Genomic DNA, 9,707 nt, shown 5'->3' with positions numbered 1-9,707 from the left:
TGCCTTACTATACATGGTGGTTTTTCTGGGAGAAAAAAAAAGCCTTACTATACATGGTGTTTTTTGTGTGTTTTAAAAAAAAAAAAAAAAACGGCTTACTATACATGGTCTTTTTTTTTTTTTTACAAAAATAAAACGCCTTACTATACATGGTCGTTTTTTTGTCGAAAAAAAAAAAAGCCTTACTATACATGGTCGTTTTTTTGTCGGAAAAAAAAGCCTTACTATACATGGTCATTTTTTTGTCGGAAAAAAAAAAGCCTTACTATATATACATGGTCGTTTTTTTGTCTGAAAAAAAAAGCCTTACTATACATGGTCGTTTTTTTGTCGGAAAAAAAAAGCCTTACTATACATGGTCGTTTTTTTGTCGGAAAAAAAAAAGCCTTACTATACATGGTCGTTTTTTTGTCGGAAAAAAAAAGCCTTACTATATATACATGGTCGTTTTTTTGTCGGGAAAAAAAAGCCTTGCTATACATGGTCATTTTTTTGTCGAAAAAAAAAAGCCTTACTATACATAGTTTTTTTTGTCTGGAAAAAAAAAGCCTTACTATACATGGTCGTTTTTTTGTCGGAAAAAAAAGCCTTTCTATACATGGTCGTTTTTTTTGTCGGAAAAAAAAAGCCTTACTATACATGGTCATTTTTTTGTCGGAAAAAAAAAGCCTTACTATATATACATGGTCGTTTTTTTGTCTGAAAAAAAAGCCTTACTATACATGGTCGTTTTTTTGTCGGAAAAAAAAAAAGCCTTACTATACATGGTCGTTTTTTTGTCGGAAAAAAAAGTCTTACCATACATAGTTGTTTTTTTGTCGGAAAAAAAGAAGCCTTACTATACATGGTCGTTTTTTCGTCTGAAAAAAAGCCTTACTATACATGGTCGTTTTTTTGTCGGAAAAAAAGCCTTACGATACATGGTCGTTTTTTTGTCGGGAAAAAAAAAAGCCTTACTATACATGGTCGTTTTTTTGTCTGGAAAAAAAAGCCTTACTATACATGGTCATTTTTTTGTCGAAAAAAAAAAGCCTTACTATACATGGTCGTTTTTTTGTCGGAAAAAAAAAAGCCTTACTATACATGGTCGTTTTTTTGTCGGAAAAAAAAAGCCTTACTATACATGGTCGTTTTTTTGTCGGAAAAAAAAGCCTTACTATAAGTGGTCGTTATTTTGTCGGTAAAAAAAAGCCTTACTATACATGGTCGTTTTTTCGTCTGAAAAAAAGCCTTACTATACATGGTCGTTTTTTTGTCGGAAAAAAAAAGCCTTACTTTACATGGTCGTTTTTTTGTCGGAAAAAAAAAGCCTTACTATACATAGTTTTTTTGTCGGAAAAAAAAAAGCCTTTCTATACATGGTCGTTTTTTTGTCGGAAAAAAAAGCCTTACTATACATGGTCATTTTTTTTGTCGGAAAAAAAAAAAGCCTTACTATATATACATGGTCGTTTTTTTGTCTGAAAAAAAAGCCTTACTATACATGGTCGTTTTTTCGTCGGAAAAAAAAGCCTTACTATACATGGTCGTTTTTTTGTCGAAAAAAAGAGCCTTACTATACATGGTCGTTTTTTTGTCGGAAAAAAAAAAGCCTTACTATACATGGTCGTTTTTTCGTTGGAAAAAAATGCCTTACTATACATGGTCATTTTTTCGTCGGAAAAAAAAGCCTTACTATACATGGTCATTTTTTCGTCGGAAAAAAAAGCCTTACTATACATGGTCGTTTTTTTGTCGAAAAAGAAAAGCCTTACTATACATGGTCGTTTTTTTGTCGGAAAAAAAAGCCTTACTATACATGGTCGTTTTTTTGTCGAAAAAAAAAAAGCCTTACTATACATGGTCGTTTTTTTGTCGAAAAAAAAAAGCCTTACTATACATGGTCGTTTTTTCGTCTGAGAAAAAAATTCTTACTATATATGGTCGTTTTTTTGTCGAAAAAAAAAAAAAACCTTACTATACATGGTCGTTTTTTTGTCGGAAAAAAAAGCCTTACTATACATGGTCGTTTTTTTTGTCGGAAAAAAAAGCCTTACTATACATGGTCGTTTTTTCGTCGGAAAAAAAAGCCTTACTATACATGGTCGTTTTTTTGTCGAAAAAAAGAGCCTTACTATACATGGTCGTTTTTTTGTCGGAAAAAAAAAAGCCTTACTATACATGGTCGTTTTTTCGTTGGAAAAAAATGCCTTACTATACATGGTCATTTTTTCGTCGGAAAAAAAAGCCTTACTATACATGGTCATTTTTTCGTCGGAAAAAAAAGCCTTACTATACATGGTCGTTTTTTTGTCGAAAAAGAAAAGCCTTACTATACATGGTCGTTTTTTTGTCGGAAAAAAAAGCCTTACTATACATGGTCGTTTTTTTGTCGGAAAAAAAAGCCTTACTATACATGGTCGTTTTTTTGTCGGAAAAAAAAAGCCTTACTATACATGGTTGTTTTTTCTTCGGAAAAAAAAGCCTTACTATACATGGTCGTTTTTTTGTTGAAAAAAAAAAGCCTTACTATACATAGTCGTTTTTTTGTCGGAAAAAAAAAGCCTTACTATACATGGTCGTTTTTTTGTCGGAAAAAAAAAGCCTTACTATACATGGTCATTTTTTCGTCGGAAAAAAAAGCCTTACTATACATGGTCGTTTTTTTGTCGAAAAAAAAATGCCTTACTATACATGGTCGTTTTTTTGTCGAAAAAAAAAGCCTTTCTATACATGGTCTTTTTTTGTCGAAAAAAAAAGCCTTACTATACATGGTCGTTTTTTGGTCGGAAAAAAAAGCCTTTCTATACATGGTCTTTTTTTGTCGGAAAAAAAAAGCCTTACTATACATAGTTTTTTTGTCGGAAAAAAAAAGCCTTACTATACATGGTCGTTTTTTGTCGGAAAAAAAAAGCCTTACTATACATGGTCGATTTTTGTCGAGAAAAAAAAGCCTTACTATACATGGTCGTTTTTTTGTCGGAAAAAAAAGTCTTACCATACATAGTTGTTTTTTTGTCGGAAAAAAAGAAGCCTTACTATACATGGTCGTTTTTTCATCTGGAAAAAAAGCCTTACTATTACATGGTCGTTTTTTTGTCGGAAAAAAAAAAGCCTTACTATACATGGTCGTTTTTTCGTCTGGAAAAAAAGCCTTACTATTACATGGTCGTTTTTTTGCCGGAAAAAAAAAAGCTTTACTATACATGCTCGTTTTTTTGTCGGAAAAAAAAGCCTTACTATACATGGTCATTTTTTGGTCGGAAAAAAATGCCTTACTATACATGGTCGTTTTTTTGTCGGAAAAAAAAGCCTTACTATACATGGTCGTTTTTTTGTCTAAAAAAAAAAAGCCTTACTACACATGGTCGTTTTTTTGTCGGAAAAAAAAGCCTTACTATACATGGTCAATTTTTTGTCGGGAAAAAAAAAGCCTTACTATACATGGTCGTTTTTTTGTCGGAAAAAAAAAAGCCTTACTATACATGGTCGTTTTTTTGTCGGAAAAAAAAGCCTTACTATACATGGTCGTTTTTTGTCGGGAAAAAAAAAAGCCTTACTATACATGGTCGTTTTTTTGTCGGAAAAAAAAGCCTTACTATAAGTGGTCGTTATTTTGTCGGGGGAAAAAACCCTTACTATACATGGTTGTTTTTTTTGTCTGGAAAAAAAGCCTTACTATACATGGTCGTTTTTTTGTCGAAAAAAAAAAAGCCTTACTATACATGGTTGTTTTTTTGTCAGGAAAAAAAAAGCCTTACTACACATGGTCGTTTTTTTGTCGGAAAAAAAAGCCTTACTATACATGCTCGTTTTTTTGTCGGAAAAAAAAGCCTTACTATACATGGTCATTTTTTGGTCGGAAAAAAAAGCCTTACTACACATGGTCGTTTTTTTGTCGGAAAAAAAAAAGCCTTACTATACATGGTCGTTTTTTTGTCTAAAAAAAAAAAGCCTTACTACACATGGTCGTTTTTTTGTCGGAAAAAAAAGCCTTACTATACATGGTCAATTTTTTGTCGGGAAAAAAAAAGCCTTACTATACATGGTCGTTTTTTTGTCGGAAAAAAAAAAGCCTTACTATACATGGTCGTTTTTTTGTCGGAAAAAAAAGCCTTACTATACATGGTCGTTTTTTGTCGGGAAAAAAAAAAGCCTTACTATACATGGTCGTTTTTTTGTCGGAAAAAAAAGCCTTACTATAAGTGGTCGTTATTTTGTCGGGGGAAAAAACCCTTACTATACATGGTTGTTTTTTTTGTCTGGAAAAAAAAGCCTTACTATACATGGTCGTTTTTTTGTCGAAAAAAAAAAAGCCTTACTATACATGGTTGTTTTTTTGTCAGGAAAAAAAAAGCCTTACTACACATGGTCGTTTTTTTGTCGGAAAAAAAAGCCTTACTATACATGGTCGTTTTTTTGTCGGGGAAAAAAAAAGCCTTACTATACATGGTCGTTTTTTTGTCGAAAAAAAAAGCCTTACTAATACATGGTGGTTTTTTTGTCGGAAAAAAAAGCCTTACTATACATGGTCGTTTTTTTGTCGGAAAAAAAAAAGCCTTACTATACATGGTCGTTTTTTCGTTGGAAAAAAATGCCTTACTATACATGGTCGTTTTTTTGTCGGAAAAAAAAGCCTTACTATACATGGTCATTTTTTCGTCGGAAAAAAAAGCCTTACTATACATGGTCATTTTTTCGTCGGAAAAAAAAGCCTTACTATACATGGTCGTTTTTTTGTCGAAAAAAAGAGCCTTACTATACATGGTCGTTTTTTTGTCGGAAAAAAAAAAGCCTTACTATACATGGTCGTTTTTTCGTTGGAAAAAAATGCCTTACTATACATGGTCATTTTTTCGTCGGAAAAAAAAGCCTTACTATACATGGTCATTTTTTCGTCGGAAAAAAAAGCCTTACTATACATGGTCGTTTTTTTGTCGAAAAAAAGAGCCTTACTATACATGGTCATTTTTTCGTCGGAAAAAAAAGTCTTACTATACATGGTCGTTTTTTTGTCGAAAAAGAAAAGCCTTACTATACATGGTCGTTTTTTTGTCGGAAAAAAAAGGCTTACTATACATGGTCGTTTTTTTGTCGAAAAAAAAAAGCCTTACTATACATGGTCGTTTTTTTGTCGAAAAAAAAAAAGCCTTACTATACATGGTCGTTTTTTCGTCTGAGAAAAAAATTCTTACTATATATGGTCGTTTTTTTGTCGAAAAAAAAAAAAAAAACCTTACTATACATGGTCGTTTTTTCTTCGGAAAAAAAAGCCTTACTATACATGGTCGTTTTTTTGTTGAAAAAAAAAAGCCTTACTATACATAGTCGTTTTTTTGTCGGAAAAAAAAAGCCTTACTATACATGGTCGTTTTTTTGTCGGAAAAAAAAGCCTAACTATACATGGTCATTTTTCCGTCGGAAAAATAAGCCTTACTATACATGGTCGTTTTTTGGGGGGGAGAGAAAAAAAATGCCTTACTATACATGGTCGTTTTTTTGTCGGAAAAAAAAGCCTTACTATACATGGTCGTTTTTTCGTCGGAAAAAAAAGCCTTACTATACATGGTCGTTTTTTTGTCGAAAAAAAAAGCCTTACTAATACATGGTGTTTTTTTTGTCGGAAAAAAAAGCCTTACTATACATGGTCGTTTTTTTGTCGGAAAAAAAAAAGCCTTACTATACATGGTCGTTTTTTCGTTGGAAAAAAATGCCTTACTATACATGGTCGTTTTTTTGTCGGAAAAAAAAGCCTTACTATACATGGTCATTTTTTCGTCGGAAAAAAAAGCCTTACTATACATGGTCATTTTTTCGTCGGAAAAAAAAGCCTTACTATACATGGTCGTTTTTTTGTCGAAAAAAAGAGCCTTACTATACATGGTCGTTTTTTTGTCGGAAAAAAAAAAGCCTTACTATACATGGTCGTTTTTTCGTTGGAAAAAAATGCCTTACTATACATGGTCATTTTTTCGTCGGAAAAAAAAGCCTTACTATACATGGTCATATTTTCGTCGGAAAAAAAAGCCTTACTATACATGGTCGTTTTTTTGTCGAAAAAAAGAGCCTTACTATACATGGTCATTTTTTCGTCGGAAAAAAAAGTCTTACTATACATGGTCGTTTTTTTGTCGAAAAAGAAAAGCCTTACTATACATGGTCGTTTTTTTGTCGGAAAAAAAAGGCTTACTATACATGGTCGTTTTTTTGTCGAAAAAAAAAAGCCTTACTATACATGGTCGTTTTTTTGTCGAAAAAAAAAAAGCCTTACTACACATGGTCGTTTTTTCGTCTGAGAAAAAAATTCTTACTATATATGGTCGTTTTTTTGTCGAAAAAAAAAAAAAACCTTACTATACATGGTCGTTTTTTTGTCGGAAAAAAAAGCCTTACTATACATGGTCGTTTTTTTGTCGGAAAAAAAAGCCTTACTATACATGGTCGTTTTTTCGTCGGAAAAAAAAGCCTTACTATACATGGTCGTTTTTTTGTCGAAAAAAAGAGCCTTACTATACATGGTCATTTTTTTTGTCGGAAAAAAAAGCCTTACTATACATGGTCGTTTTTTTGTCGAAAAAAAAAAGCCTTACTATACATGGTCGTTTTTTTGTCGGAAAAAAAAGCCTTACTATACATGGTGGTTTTTTTGTCGGAAAAAAAAGCCTTACTATACATGGTCGTTTTTTTGTCGAAAAAAAAAAAGCCTTACTATACATGGTCGTTTTTTCGTTGGAAAAAAATGCCTTACTATACATGGTCGTTTTTTTGTCGGAAAAAAAAGCCTTACTATACATGGTCATTTTTTCGTCGGAAAAAAAAGCCTTACTATACATGGTCGTTTTTTTGTCGAAAAAAAAAAGCCTTACTATACATGGTCGTTTTTTTGTCGGAAAAAAAAGCCTTACTATACATGGTCGTTTTTTTTGTCGGAAAAAAAAGCCTTACTATACATGGTCGTTTTTTTGTCGGAAAAAAAAAGCCTTACTATACATGGTCGTTTTTTCTTCGGAAAAAAAAGCCTTACTATACATGGTCGTTTTTTTGTTGAAAAAAAAAAGCCTTACTATACATAGTCGTTTTTTTGTCGGAAAAAAAAAGCCTTACTATACATGGTCGTTTTTTTGTCGGAAAAAAAAGCCTTACTATACATGGTCATTTTTTCGTCGGAAAAAAAAGCCTTACTATACATGGTCGTTTTTTCGTTGGAAAAAAATGCCTTACTATACATGGTCGTTTTTTTGTCGGAAAAAAAAGCCTTACTAAACATGGTGGTTTTTTTGTCGGAAAAAAAAGCCTTACTATACATGGTCGTTTTTTTGTCGGAAAAAAAAAAGCCTTACTATACATGGTCGTTTTTTCGTTGGAAAAAAATGCCTTACTATACATGGTCGTTTTTTTGTCGGAAAAAAAAGCCTTACTATACATGGTCATTTTTTAGTCGGAAAAAAAAGCCTTACTATACATGGTCGTTTTTTTGTCGAAAAAAAAAAGCCTTACTATACATGGTCGTTTTTTTGTCGGAAAAAAAAGCCTTACTATACATGGTCGTTTTTTTGTCGGAAAAAAAAGCCTTACTATACATGGTCGTTTTTTTGTCGGAAAAAAAAAGCCTTACTATACATGGTTGTTTTTTCTTCGGAAAAAAAAGCCTTACTATACATGGTCGTTTTTTTGTTGAAAAAAAAAAGCCTTACTATACATAGTCGTTTTTTTGTCGGAAAAAAAAAGCCTTACTATACATGGTCGTTTTTTTGTCGGAAAAAAAAAGCCTTACTATACATGGTCATTTTTTCGTCGGAAAAAAAAGCCTTACTATACATGGTCGTTTTTTTGTCGAAAAAAAAATGCCTTACTATACATGGTCGTTTTTTTGTCGAAAAAAAAAAAGCCTTACTATACATGGTCGTTTTTTGGTCGGAAAAAAAAGCCTTTCTATACATGGTCGTTTTTTTGTCGGAAAAAAAAAGCCTTGCTATACATGGTCTTTTTTTGTCGGAAAAAAAAAGCCTTACTATACATAGTTTTTTTGTCGGAAAAAAAAAGCCTTACTATACATGGTCGTTTTTTGTCGGAAAAAAAAAGCCTTACTATACATGGTCGATTTTTGTCGAGAAAAAAAAGCCTTACTATACATGGTCGTTTTTTTGTCGGAAAAAAAAGTCTTACCATACATAGTTGTTTTTTTGTCGGAAAAAAAGAAGCCTTACTATACATGGTCGTTTTTTCATCTGGAAAAAAAGCCTTACTATTACATGGTCGTTTTTTTGTCGGAAAAAAAAAAGCCTTACTATACATGGTCGTTTTTTCGTCTGGAAAAAAAGCCTTACTATTACATGGTCGTTTTTTTGCCGGAAAAAAAAAAGCTTTACTATACATGCTCGTTTTTTTGTCGGAAAAAAAAGCCTTACTATACATGGTCATTTTTTGGTCGGAAAAAAAAGCCTTACTACACATGGTCGTTTTTTTGTCGGAAAAAAAAAGCCTTACTATACATGGTCGTTTTTTTGTCTAAAAAAAAAAAGCCTTACTACACATGGTCGTTTTTTTGTCGGAAAAAAAAGCCTTACTATACATGGTCAATTTTTTGTCGGGAAAAAAAAAGCCTTACTATACATGGTCGTTTTTTTGTCGGAAAAAAAAAGCCTTGCTATACATGGTCTTTTTTTGTCGGAAAAAAAAAGCCTTACTATACATAGTTTTTTTGTCGGAAAAAAAAAGCCTTACTATACATGGTCGTTTTTTGTCGGAAAAAAAAAGCCTTACTATACATGGTCGATTTTTGTCGAGAAAAAAAAGCCTTACTATACATGGTCGTTTTTTTGTCGGAAAAAAAAGTCTTACCATACATAGTTGTTTTTTTGTCGGAAAAAAAGAAGCCTTACTATACATGGTCGTTTTTTCATCTGGAAAAAAAGCCTTACTATTACATGGTCGTTTTTTTGTCGGAAAAAAAAAAGCCTTACTATACATGGTCGTTTTTTCGTCTGGAAAAAAAGCCTTACTATTACATGGTCGTTTTTTTGCCGGAAAAAAAAAAGCTTTACTATACATGCTCGTTTTTTTGTCGGAAAAAAAAGCCTTACTATACATGGTCATTTTTTGGTCGGAAAAAAAAGCCTTACTACACATGGTCGTTTTTTTGTCGGAAAAAAAAAGCCTTACTATACATGGTCGTTTTTTTGTCTAAAAAAAAAAAGCCTTACTACACATGGTCGTTTTTTTGTCGGAAAAAAAAGCCTTACTATACATGGTCAATTTTTTGTCGGGAAAAAAAAAGCCTTACTATACATGGTCGTTTTTTTGTCGGAAAAAAAAAAGCCTTACTATACATGGTCGTTTTTTTGTCGGAAAAAAAAGCCTTACTATACATGGTCGTTTTTTGTCGGGAAAAAAAAAAGCCTTACTATACATGGTCGTTTTTTTGTCGGAAAAAAAAGCCTTACTATAAGTGGTCGTTATTTTGTCGGGGGAAAAAACCCTTACTATACATGGTTGTTTTTTTTGTCTGGAAAAAAAAGCCTTACTATACATGGTCGTTTTTTTGTCGAAAAAAAAAAAGCCTTACTATACATGGTTGTTTTTTTGTCAGGAAAAAAAAAGCCTTACTACACATGGTCGTTTTTTTGTCGGAAAAAAAAGCCTTACTATACATGGTCGTTTTTTTGTCGGGGAAAAAAAAAGCCTTACTATACATGGTCGTTTTTTTGTCGGAAAAAAAAGCCTTACTA

The sequence above is a fragment of the Festucalex cinctus genome, chromosome 16, assembly GCF_051991245.1.
Source record: "Festucalex cinctus isolate MCC-2025b chromosome 16, RoL_Fcin_1.0, whole genome shotgun sequence".
NCBI classification, from domain to species: Eukaryota; Metazoa; Chordata; class Actinopteri; order Syngnathiformes; family Syngnathidae; genus Festucalex; species Festucalex cinctus.
Note: the sequence above shows the minus strand (reverse complement) of the source record.